The sequence below is a fragment of the Eutrema salsugineum genome, unplaced genomic scaffold (assembly GCF_000478725.1).
Source record: "Eutrema salsugineum unplaced genomic scaffold, Eutsalg1_0 scaffold_23, whole genome shotgun sequence".
NCBI lineage: Eukaryota > Viridiplantae > Streptophyta > Magnoliopsida > Brassicales > Brassicaceae > Eutrema > Eutrema salsugineum.
Window position 1 is genome coordinate 1,385,952 of NW_006256805.1, and position 12,490 is coordinate 1,398,441.

The following is a 12,490-nucleotide window of genomic DNA, read 5'->3' on the forward strand; positions in this document are numbered from 1 at the left end:
GAGAATTCAAGTTCATGCTCAATATGCAATGCAAAACCATACTTTAGTGTATCAACTCAACAGTAATCTCCACAAGTTCTCCTATTCCTCAACTCTTTAACATTCATTAAGCTTTTTACCAAGTGGATCAAATGATGCATTGTTTAAACAAACAGTGTTTGGCTAGGGTGAGGTTATGAGACTAAAATGATCTCATCAATGCCTGAGTGGGTTCAATGCAGCAAAAGGATCTCTCTATGAATGACCAAACTTTGGCAGAATGCTAAAGGTAAAAGGCAACCTATGCATACAAGGGCAAGGACTCATCCCACCCCACACTCTACTCAAAGTTTCCTCACTTGCTTACTTTTCACACTCCTTCTTCTCTCACTAGGGGATTCACTTTTCCTTTTCATACACAAGTCTTGGAGTTCAAACTTTCCATAGCTCTTTTTCACTTTCTTTTGTAACCTCTAACCTCTTTTTATTTCTTTTTAAAACATTTGAGCTTTGGCTTCTTTTCTTTTCTTTTCACTTAGAGGCTAAACTCTTTCTTTTCAAAACACTAGAGCTCACTTTCTTTGACTCAAAACTCCAAGACTGATTTCTTTTCTTTTTCTATCCCCTATTTCTCACCATTCTCTTTTATTTCCACTCATCTCTCCTTTTTCCACTCACCAACAAGTATTCCCCCACACTTAGTTCTTGCCAAATCTCTCAGCTCCTTGATGATGGAACTTAGCACTCAATGAGACTTGGCCTTGTCGCCCTAAACCTAACACTTTCTGCTAAGTTTGGTCCAAGGTGGCCTCTCAATCACACAAACAATTGGCTTGAAAGAAGGATGGGTTCAGGGTGAGGAAAACTGATCTATTATGCAGATTCAGCTATTTGAGCTAAGGAAGAGGATGGTAAAAACAGGATTCTAGCTCAAATATGTATATTGGTATCCAAAAGCTTATTCAAACAATGCACCAAATTATAATTTCAAGTCAAGTTCAGGGTTTTCACTTATTAGAGTTGAGTTCAATTCAAACTTGCTTCTCAAATGCAAATCATTTCAAGCCTTGCAAGGACAGAAGTCATTTCACAAGCATATTTAATCCAAATTCTCAAAGTGATGTACTCTCAAGAAAAAAAAACCTATCATTACTCCCATGCACAATGCAACCTATATGATGCAACTAGACTCAATCCTAAAAATGTGAAATGCAACTACATGATCATTTTTGTGTTAAAATTTTCAAATATTTCAATTTTTTTGGTTTTTTTTTTATATGCACTAAATGCTATGCATGATCAAATGAGACTCAAAAAGGCAAAAGAGAAAATAAGAACATAGAAAACATGATTAGTAAACACAAAGCCTCTCCCCCACACTTAAATAACACAGTCCCTTGTGTTATAAAAGCATGAGAAAGAGGAAAAATCAAACATGAAATGCAAAAGATAAAGAAAAATGTTAAATGCTCATTTAGAAGTGTTTGGAGTGATACCTGGTGTGGTTCTTATGCAAATTGGTAGTCAGTATCTGCACCAGATGAGGCCAGACATCACTGGAGTTGGGTTTTGCTTGGACAGAACTCCCTTGTGCGGCATGGACTTGTCTTGGACCAACTCGCACACCCAAGTCGCACATAAAGCTTCTTGAAAGTTCTGGCCTTCTTTGTTGCTGCTACATGTCCCTAGAAGACACCAACCTGCACACCCATGTAGGTGTGATTTGCGAACAGGTGTGCTACTTGGATAAGGGGAGAACTGACTAGCACACCCATGTAGGTGTGATTTGCGAACAGGTGTGTTACTTGGATCAGGGCAGAACTGACTAGCACACCCATGTAGGTGTGATTTGCGAACAGGTGTGCTAGATGGGACCTGACCTTGTCCAACTCGCACACCCAAGTAGCACACCAGGCGGCTCACCAGTTTTCATTCCTTAAGTCCTTCCTCAGCTTGTTCTCAGACTCCTTTTCACTTTGTCATTGGACCACAGCATCCCTAAGTTACCTTAGACCTGAAAACACTTCACAAAACCCATCAAAATATCCTAAAACATGAAAAAGAAGAGAAAAAATTAAAAAAAAAAGAATGTACAAGGATAAGCTTGAGGTGTCTCCCAAGAGCACTTTGTTTAAAGTCACTAAGTTTGACTTTGAAAAACCTGTCTTTAGCTGGGGTGAGTGATATATTCATAAATTGCATCATTTAGTGTACATGTTTTAGTCCAAATCATGTCTTATCTCATGCATTTTAGGTCTTTAGGCATTGTTTTAGGACTTAGGAGATTTCATTAGGTCCAAGAGAGTTTTCCATGTTTTGGAGTGTTAAACAGGTGCTTTTGGAGCCAATTTGGAGTGGAGGATATGATTCAGATGAAGAAATGGAGTTGGAATGATCAAACATGGTGAAAAGGAACAATTTTGGGTTTCTCGGCAAAATGGTGTACTGAAGGTCGAAGGTTCTCGGCCAAAATCCTTCCCCCGGGTAGCTTTCTCGGCCAAAAACACGTACCGCGGTCAAGTCTCTCGGCCAAAATCTCCGGGTGCAGACACGTTTCCGAAATCGCCCGTCCAGGGAACCTTCCGGTCAGATTCAGCTATCGGAGTCTTCATAAAGGTTGGAGATAATTGAGTCAAGAGTTCATAACAGTTGGAATCAAGGCATTTGGACCACAGAACTGAAAGATATGGTAATCGGAAGACGAACAGGTCTCGCACTCGTTCCGGAGCAATCCGATACCCCTGAATGATCGCCTGTCCGGGGAGCCTTCCGGTCCGATTCAGACGGCGGGTGCTTCATAGAATTTGGAGAGCATTGCATCACGGTCTCTTAGCAAGTAGAATCGTGGAATTCGGACGCGTGAGCAGAGAGATAAGCTTGTCGGAAGGAACCCCAGTCTCGCAGGTATTCCGGACCGAGCAGATCAGTTCTAAAGGATGCGAAGGACGGTGCACTTCCAGGCCGATTTAGTTTCCGGGTCCTTCATGAGAACCATAGACATTTGAGTCTTCTTTCCAGAACGTCCAAGAGCATTCAATTCGGATCTATGAGCAGAAAGATACAGTCTCCGGAATGGACACATGTCTAGACGCCTCTCTCTGGTCGTGTACATGCACTGCAAAGATGTGCCCTCCAGGAAGCCTTACACTTCCCAAGCACCGAAGCTTTCTTCACCAAAGTTGGAGATAAATGAGTCCTCTGTCTTCTGCAACCGAAATCATTCAATTCGGACAAGTCTCATAGGAGTTACACTCTCCGGAATGCGAAGTGGTCTAAGCTGCTCTGGATGCTGCGAGTTGGAGAGGAAGGAGACCAAGCCGCAGCAACACTCGCAAATCACTCCGACTTGAGCCTGCGACCTAGGTGCAATAGAGACCAACCCGCACAGTTTGTACATTCCCCAGAAACCGCCTTAGCCCTGCGAGTTGGAGAGGAAGGAGACCAAGCCGCAGCAACACTCGCAAAACACTCCTACTTAGGCGTGCGGCTAAGACAAGGCGATTCAGGCTTCACAAGACAAGTCTTCATCTACTGCGACTTAGGTGTGCGACCTGGGACATACTGGACTGACCCGCAGGATTTCCACTTGACCCAACTGAGCCGGGTCAGTACCCAGTTTGTCCTGGGCTGACCCGGTCCATTAGCACTAGGTATATATAGTTTTTTGGGAGAAAAACCCAAGGAGGATGTTATCTTCTCTCTTAGTTTCTCTCTAGTTTTCTTTCCTTTTTAGTGTAAAAACGTTTTTGATTAAGAGAGATCTCAAGGATTTAATCAATCTAAGTCTGTTTCTCATCATCTCATCATCTCATTTCTGCTTCTAATCATGATTAACATCATCTCTTGCAAAAGATTAGATGTGTTCTTCATGATTAGTGAGTAATCATCTTTTAAACTTCTAGGTGTGTAGATTAGGGTGCTTAGATGTAGATTAATGATTGTTTAAGCTTAGATTCTTTTCTCCTTTCCTTAGTTAGCTGATCCTAATGCCAGATTTCCTTGGGAAAGTGAAATCTGGGTTCATAGGCATTTCATGCACCAAAAGTGTTTGATGAAATGCCTGAAAGAGCTAACTAAGGGTTTATGCATTAATGTCATGGGAATGATTGTTAAATGCATGAATGGCATATTAGAACTGTTTCTTAATGCTCATTGATTCATATTTCACAAATGATGATTTGGTTTGAAAATGGATTAGTGTAGAGGTTAGTGCCTTCATGAGAGGATTAATCTAGATTAGAGTTCTAAGTTGAAATGTTTGAGATCATGTGATTGCTTGTTATGTCTTTCTGTATAAGATTCAGTCTTCTTGGTTGAGAGATTGTTTGGTCACTTATTAGGCTTGATGCATTATGCTTGCTGATTGCTTGATTACTATCAATTTGGCGCCGTTGCCAATTGGAGAGTTCATTCTAGCATTAGGACTTTGGATCTTCTTGAGATCAAGTCATTTTCTTTTGTTTTACTGATTACCTTTCAAGTGCTGTCTTTGTTTTCAGGTGTATGAACACCAGAAGTCAAGCAAGGAGACAAAGAGAAAGAGCTGAGCACATTGAGAGGTTGGGTATGGATCAAGGGCAACAGGCTCATGGTGGTAATGGAAACCACCAGAATCAGGAAGAGCCACCACCTCCACGTCCAAGACAAGTTGTGGGAGCTGGTGATGAGGCCAATGCTCAGGGTCAAAGACATGGGATTCAAGCCCCAACACCTGAAAACGATTTTGAGATCAAATCTGGCCTGATCAACATGGTGCAATCAAACAGGTTCCATGGCTTGGCATTAGAAGACCCATTAGATCACATTGACAACTTTGATAGAGTTTGTGATCTAACTAAGATGAATGGAGTGAGTGAGGACAGTTTCAAGTTGAGGCTATTTCCTTTTTCTCTAGGAGACAAAGCTCATCAGTGGGAAAAGTCTCTACCTCAAGGATCAGTCATAACTTGGGAGCAATGCAAAAGAGCATTTCTAACCAAGTTCTTCTCTTCATCAAGAACAGCAAGGTTACGAAATGAAATCTCAAGTTTCATTCAGAAGAACCATGAATCGTTTTGTGAGGCTTGGGAAAGATTTAGAGGGTATACCATGCAATGCCCTCACCATGGATTCTCAGATTGTCAGCTGCTAAGTACATTCTACAGAGGTACTTTGCCACAGGTCAGACTTCTCTTGGACACAGCTTCTAATGGTAATTTCATGACCAAGGAAGTCAATGATGCCATGACCCTAGTGGAGAATGTAGCTCAGAGTGATGAGCTTTATGGATCAGACTTTGAAAGGACTTCAAGAGGGGCTGTGAGTGCTGAAGAGGAAAGGACAAGGAAAGCCATCAAGTCTCTCACTGAGAAGCTAGACACACTTCTCTTAGATTCTCATCAGTCAGCCAAATTTGTTAGAGATGTGAATCATGTGTTTCAAGACACATTTCAAAAGGAAGACATCACAGCTGAGGTGAACTTTGTAGGTGGCCAACAAGGTTACCAAAAGGGCTTTACCTACTACAAGAATCCCCCAAACCAGAACTTCTATCCTCAAAACACTCAACAACAAGGTTTTGTCCCTCCCCAACAACAAAGTCCCCAACAGAACTCAGAGAATAAGGATCAAGAAGTGCAGAACCTGCTCCAGCAAATCCTCCAAGGTCAAGCAAGTGGTGCCATGGACTTTAACAAGAAAATGGCAGAGATTAACAACAAGGTGGATTGCAGTTATTCTGATCTTTTATCTCAGCTTTCAACCTTGGCTTCCAAAGTCAAGACTCTAGAGAACAACAAGGGCCACTGCAGTTCTCAAGCTCAAAGATCTTTACCAGGGACATCAGTAGCACATCCAACAGAATACTGCAATGCCATCCTCTCAAATGATGAGAATCATGCTGCTGTCCAAGAAATTGAGGATCTTCTCCATGGCAATGTCTCAAGTGCAAAGTGCCTAACACAAGATGATGAGGACGCCATCATAGAGGAGTTTGACTTCCTGTTCTGTGATCTCAATGAGGACATTGAGAAAGAAGGTGGGGAGACAGCTTGTTTTGATATGAAAAAGAATGATTCTGAGATTGCTGAAGGAAAGGATCAGAGAATGGTTCAAGGAAGGACATCTGATGGAGTCTCTAGCACTGGCTCAACAAGGGTGAAACCCAAATCTATTCCCAAGCTAAGCAACCCAGGAAAGTTCTCCATCTCATGCTCTCTTGGAAATTTGAAAGTGGACAATGCTTTGTGTGATTCTGGATCAAGCATCAGTGTAATGTCTTTAGACATGGTGGAGAGACTAGGGATCAAGAGTCTTAAGCATCACCCCATGTCAATCACCTTTGGAGATTCATCCTCAAAGAAACCATATGGAATCCTTGAAGACTACCCATTGAAAATTGGTGAATGCACAGTTCCAACAGATTTTGTAGTTATGAAGATGAAGAAGACAAAAGAGCTACCTCTTTTGCTTGGAACTCCATTTCTGAACACCACAGGGGCAAGGATGGACTTTGATACTCAAAAAGTGGTACTTGCTAAGGTAGATGATGAAGTATCTTATCCTCTTAAGCCTCCTCTTGCTGGGTTTTGTGGAGTTATATTTGATGATTCTGATGAGTTGAAACATTATGGGATGATGTATGTGGGGAGTATTGGAACTATAGAAGAAGCTATACCCCTTGCATCTGTTGAGAAAAAGAAAGAATCCCTAATAAGACCTGATCTTGAGTTTGAAGGGGATTTCTTTAGTGATGATGAAGCTTGCTTGGAATCTCTATCTCCTACACCAAGTGAGAAGGAGATCAGCAGCAACAAAGGCAATGGCTCAGGGTCTCAAGACAAGAACCCACCAAGAACCAGACCATTCACTCTTCAGTCATCTTCTCAGGTCTTAACTCTCACTCCTTGGAAGTTTGTTGGTGGAGCTGTTGAATACAAGGTTAAAGGCAATGGAAGATCAAGACCATTTGCCAAAGTCAGAGCTATCCTCACACCAGAGCCACAAAATTCAGCCAAAGGAGGTGTAACAGGTGAAAAGACATCCTTATCCACCTTTGAAAGCACCACTCTTTGAGTATCAAAGTCAATCATTGCACCAGTGGTGTTGAGAAATGAAGTTCCAAGTAATAGGGGAAGCTCTTTGGTCTTCTTTATCTTCATGATCACAAAATCAGTGGGAACTATACATTCACCAACCTGTAGTGGATAGTTTTCCAAAAACCCAAATGGATTCTTGGAGTAGGAATCTCCAAAGGTGATAGAAGAAGCGTAGGACGTTATAGACTTGACCTTTAGCTTCTCCATCATGTCCTTAGACATTATACTAACACTTGAGCCTGAATCACACAAAGCATTCTCAACCCTAAAGTTTCCAAGAGTGCAAGATATAGTGAATTTCCCTGGATTGCCTAGCTTTGGGAGGGAGGTGGGTTTCATCTGAGTTGATTCAGAGGTGGAGGCACTATCTGTTGGCTTTGCTTGACCAGTTGGCAGCTCCTTTGTTTCAATAGACACTGAATCATTCCCTTGCTGAACAGAAAAAACTGAACCGGCTGCCCCCAGACTTTCATTCTCAATGTCCTCATTGAGTTCATGTAAGAAGCCCATGAAATCCTCTATAATGACATTCTCATCCACATGAGTTTGTGCAGGTTCACTAGAGACTTGACCATAGAGAAGGTCTTCTATTTCTTGCACATCAGCTGAATGGTCATCATTGCAGTAGATGGCATTGCAGTAATCCTTTGAGTTTTGAAGAGCTTTACCAGGAAGAGAGACTTGTGGTTCAGAAGTGCAGATGCCCTTGTTCTTTTTAATAGCCATTATTTCAGCTCCTAGTGTCTCCAAGTCGGATACCATCTTTTGTTGTCCTATTAAGAGCTGTTGGAGAACAAAATTGAAATCAGGACTTTGTTGAACAGGTGGTGGGGCAAAACCAGGAGGTGGTGGCCTTTGTTGCTGGAAGCTGAGTTGGTTATTGAGGCTGTTCCCTTGTGTCTGAGCTGTTGGCTACTGAAAAGCTTGTTGACCTTGGAAGTTACCTTGGAACTGATTCTTTTGAGCAAAGCTTTGTTGACCTTGTTAGGGAGGGTATACTTGATCTTGGGGATTGGCTACATTGGTGCTTCTATAAGACAAGTTCTGGTTCTTGTTGAAGTTATTGTAACCCTGAAACTTGTTCTGATTACCTATGTAGTTCAGCTCCTCTTGTGTAAGGCCCACTTCATTGATGTTCTCAAAGCAACACCTCTCTTGAGACTCACCTACATAGTGTATAGGCTTTTGAGAGGCAACCAGGGCTTTGTCAAGCTTGATATGCAGCTCTTTGATCTTCTCTTCCAACCTTTGTTGGGTACTAGAGTCCTCACATCTGTTGGCTCTATCAAAGTCTTCTCCATAGGTGTCTTGGCTCATGGCTAAGTTCTCAACAAGTTCCATGGCTGCAGTGATTTCTTTTGCCAATAAATTCCCATTTGATGCTGTGTCCAACTGATTCGGGATCTTGGGAACAGATCCTCTATACAAAGTGCTAAGGAGAGAGGCTTCTGAAAAGCCATGATGTGGACACTGATTTGTGTAGATTCTAAACCTGTCCCAAGCTTCTCCAAAGGTGTCATTAGAATGCTGAGTGAAGTTTGAAATCTGGTTCCTTAGCTTGGCAGTCCTTGAGCTTGAGAAGAACTTAGATAAAAAGGCAAGCTTGCATTGCTCCCAAGTTTGGATTGATCCTCTTCGAAGGTTCTTCTCCCACTGGTGTGCCTTATCCCCAAGGCTGAATGGAAACAATCTCAGTTTGAAGCTGTCTTCAGATACCCCATTGATCTTTGTGAGATCACAAACTCTGTCAAACTGATCTAGGTGCTCCAAGGGATCCTCCATAGGTAAGCCATGGAACTTCTGATTCTGCACCATACTGATCAAAGAAGCTTTGACTTCAAAGTTGTTGTTCTGCACAGGAGGTGGCCGGATTCCTGCTCCATACTGGTGTGCATAAGCTCGGTCATTCTCACCAACAAAGACTGGTGGGTTTGGGTGGGGCTGTGGTGGATTAACCTGAGGTCGGTCTTGGTGCTGGTTACCCTGAGCTTGTCCCTGATGGACCGGAGCTTGTTGAACCTGAATTCCAATCCCATTACCAGCTCTTTGACCGTGATCAGCTTCTTCAGCCTGATGCTCATTCCCAACTTTCTGATCCATTCCTAACCTTTCCAAGTGAACAATTCTTTCTCTTTGTCTTCTTGCTTGGCTTCTTTTGATCATAAACCTGAAAACAAAGACAGAACTTGAAAGGTGATCAGTAAAACAAAAGAAACTTGATCTCAAAAACTATATCAGAAACTAATGCTAACAATACCCACACAATATGGCAACGGCGCCAACGGAGAAATGCATAAGTTCTAGATCAAGCTTATAATGAGAGATCTAGCATTAAGAGCAGCTAACTAAGGAAAGGAAATGAGAATCTAGAACCTAAACATCATAAATCAAACATCAAAGCACCCTAATCTACACACCTAGAAGCTTAAAAGAAGACTACTCACTAATCATGCCTAACACACCTAATCTTTTGCAAGAGATGATGTTAAACATGATTAGGAGCAAAGATAAGAAGATGAGATGATAAATTGATAAGAAACAGTTTTAAGATGATTAAATCTGCTAGATATCTCTTGATCATAATCGCTTTTACACTGAAAAGGAAAGAAAACAAGAGAGAAAACTAAGAGAGAAGATAACATTTAGGGTTTTTCTCCCAAAAAACTATTTATATTAAGGGTCTTGGACCGGGTCAGCCCAGGAAAAACTGGGTACTGACCCGGCTCAGTTGGGTCTGGTGGCTGGTGTGCGACAAGGTCACGTCCATGGCTGACCCGCACACCCATCTCGCACCAAAAGAAGCTCAAGACTCCTAGATGGTCAAGTCCTTTCTCAGCCGCACATCCATCTAGCACTTCATCTTGCATGTTCTTGTGCGGCTCAGTTCAACTCCTTCCCCACTCGCAAGACCAGGTTGCACACTCCAGAATGTATATGTGCAAGATGGTCACTTCCTTGCCCAATTCGCATGCCCAAGTCGGTGTAATTTGCGAACACATGTGCTACATGGTTCCACTTCATGTCCAACTCGTAAGCCTATCTCGCACAGCATTGTGGACTTACTCAAATTTGATTCTGGAAGTCTCTACCTTGCTCAGAGTCTCCTTACATTCATCTCTAAAGTCTTAACCTGTTTTCAGAGCGTTGAACATTCATGGGTGCGAGTTAATCAAGTCGCAGTACCATATCGCACAACCTAAGCCTTCTCAGACCACTTTGCATTCAGGGGAGAGTACCTTCCAGGATACGGATCTAAATGGCATGATTTCAACTGCATTGGAAAGAGATTAAATATCGAAAACTTTGGTGAAGGAACCCTCAGAGCTTGGGAAGTGGAAGGTTCCCCGGAGGGCTCATCTTTGTAGTACATTGACACGGTCAGAAAGAGGCTTCTAGACATGTGTCCATTCCAGAAACATTATCTTCTTGATCATGGCTCCAAATTGAATGATCTCAAACGTTCTGGAAAGAGGACTAAAATATCTCAAATCTTCATGACGTACCTGTAGACTAAATCGGTCTGGAAGCGCATCTTCATTCGCAATCTTCGGAGCTCATCGGGTCGGTCCTGAAACTGTCACGAGACAGGTGTATCTTCCGGTGAGCTTAACTCTCATCTCACGACTCCAAATCCAATGATTCGACCTGTTCTGGGACCGTGACTCGATCATCCCCAACTTGGGTGAAGGGTTCGTGTTCAGGTGACATCGGCAAGGGCTCTGTTCCACCGGTTCTTTGATGCGCGTTGCTTTGGTCATTTTTCCGCTCCGAGACATGTACTGCTTCTTATCGCCGTAACTTTCAGCTCAAAACTGCAAATAGGACGATCTAAAGTGTTCTGGAAACTAGACTCGACGCTCTTGATTATTTATGAATACTTCGGAGGCTGAATCCTGGTGAAAGTCCTCCTTCTCAGGTGATCAAGTTGAGGGATCGTCGTCTCCATAACACTTGTCCGAGTCTGATGCACATAAGGTGATGGTTTCTCCATGGCTTTTGTCCCAATTGCTCCCAATTAGCTCCAAATGACCTGTAAACACTCGAAAAGTGCAAAACTCTCTAGGACCTAATGCAATTCCTAACTAAAGACAAAAGCGAAGACAAATATATGTAAAACTACCTAAATGTATGGATGAGACTCAATATTTGGACAAAAAATGCAATCCTAAACATGACAAAATATGAGTATATCAATAAGACTCATTGAGACCTAAGAAAGCATACCTGAGCCCCTTGAGAAGAGGCTTGATATCCAGCTGAGATGCCTTAGACTCATCCCAATCAGCACTGAAGCTGTCTTGCTCAAACAGCCTAGCATGCTCCTTGACCTTAGAACCCATGGCCATAACTGCTTGGACTGCTCCTTGGCTTGTGTCTGATCCTCTGATATCCAAGACCTCAGGGCCACTTTGTTCCAGTTCCAAAAACCTTGTCTCAGGACCAAGTTCTCTAGCATTGTCCAAATACAGCTTGTACCCTTCACTTTCTTCTGCTAAGAATCCATGGTCTCCTTGTTCTTGGGTTAAAGCAGCTTGAAGAGGGTCATCAGTATTCAGTTCCTAAAGCAACTCATCAGCCAACTGATCCATTGTCTCCACATAGAAGCATTGACCTTCTATGGTGGGCTTCTTCATCATCTTATTCACATCAAAGTTAAGCTTCTCAGACCCAAGTTGAAACTCTATGATGCCACCTCTTACATCAATAATAGCTCCTCCTGTGGCCAAGAATGGCCTGCTCAAGATAAGAGGATCAACTGGTTCCTCATCCATCTCGAGCACAACAAAATCAGTTGGAACCTCAAAACCACCTATCTTGACAGGCAGATCTTCCAACATCCCAACAGGTAACCTAACTGATCTGTCTGCAAGGACAAGAGAGATCCTTGCAGGTTTGAACACTCTAAAGCCAAGCTTCTTTGCTATGGAGAATGGCATCAAGCTGACAGATGCTCCCAGATCACAGAGGCCTCCAGAGAATAGTAGAGGCCCAATGGCACAAGGGAGTGTGAAACTCCCTGGATCAGTCAGCTTTCTTGGAATGGACTTTCTTTGAATGATGGCACTGCATTCATGACTCAGTACCACCATACCTTGAAGCTCTTTAGTCTTGTTCAGAATAGCATCTTTTAAGAACTTACCCATCTTTGGCATCATTAGAAATGCATCAATGACAGGCATTGTGAGTGGTGTCTTATTGAGCGCCTTCTCAAATACAGCTCTGGCCTTGTCTACAAGTTGCTTCTTGAATCTCCCTGGAAATGGGAGCTTGGATTGGTATGGAAGTGGTGGGACATATATCTTTTCTGGTTCAGGTTCCTTTTCCACCTCTTTACCCTTTTCTTTCCTTGGTCTCTCAGCAACTTGATCATCTTTTAAGGCTGCCACCCCCTTAGTTTGATCATTGTCCTCAATGATCACATTGTTGTGCTCAAT

At 42.6% G+C, this 12,490-nt stretch overlaps 2 non-coding genes across 2 annotated transcripts; one reads left to right on the plus strand and one right to left on the minus strand.

Moving 5' to 3' along the window:
- Nucleotides 1–4,982: 4,982 nt before the first annotated feature.
- On the minus strand, nucleotides 4,983–5,090 carry LOC112086143. The gene has a single exon (XR_002899323.1). It is a non-coding gene; the product is annotated as a small nucleolar RNA R71 (small nucleolar RNA).
- A 3,418-nt stretch (nucleotides 5,091–8,508) lies between these two features.
- LOC112086151 lies at nucleotides 8,509–8,615 on the plus strand. The gene has a single exon (XR_002899331.1). It is a non-coding gene; the product is annotated as a small nucleolar RNA R71 (small nucleolar RNA).
- Nucleotides 8,616–12,490: the final 3,875 nt, after the last annotated feature.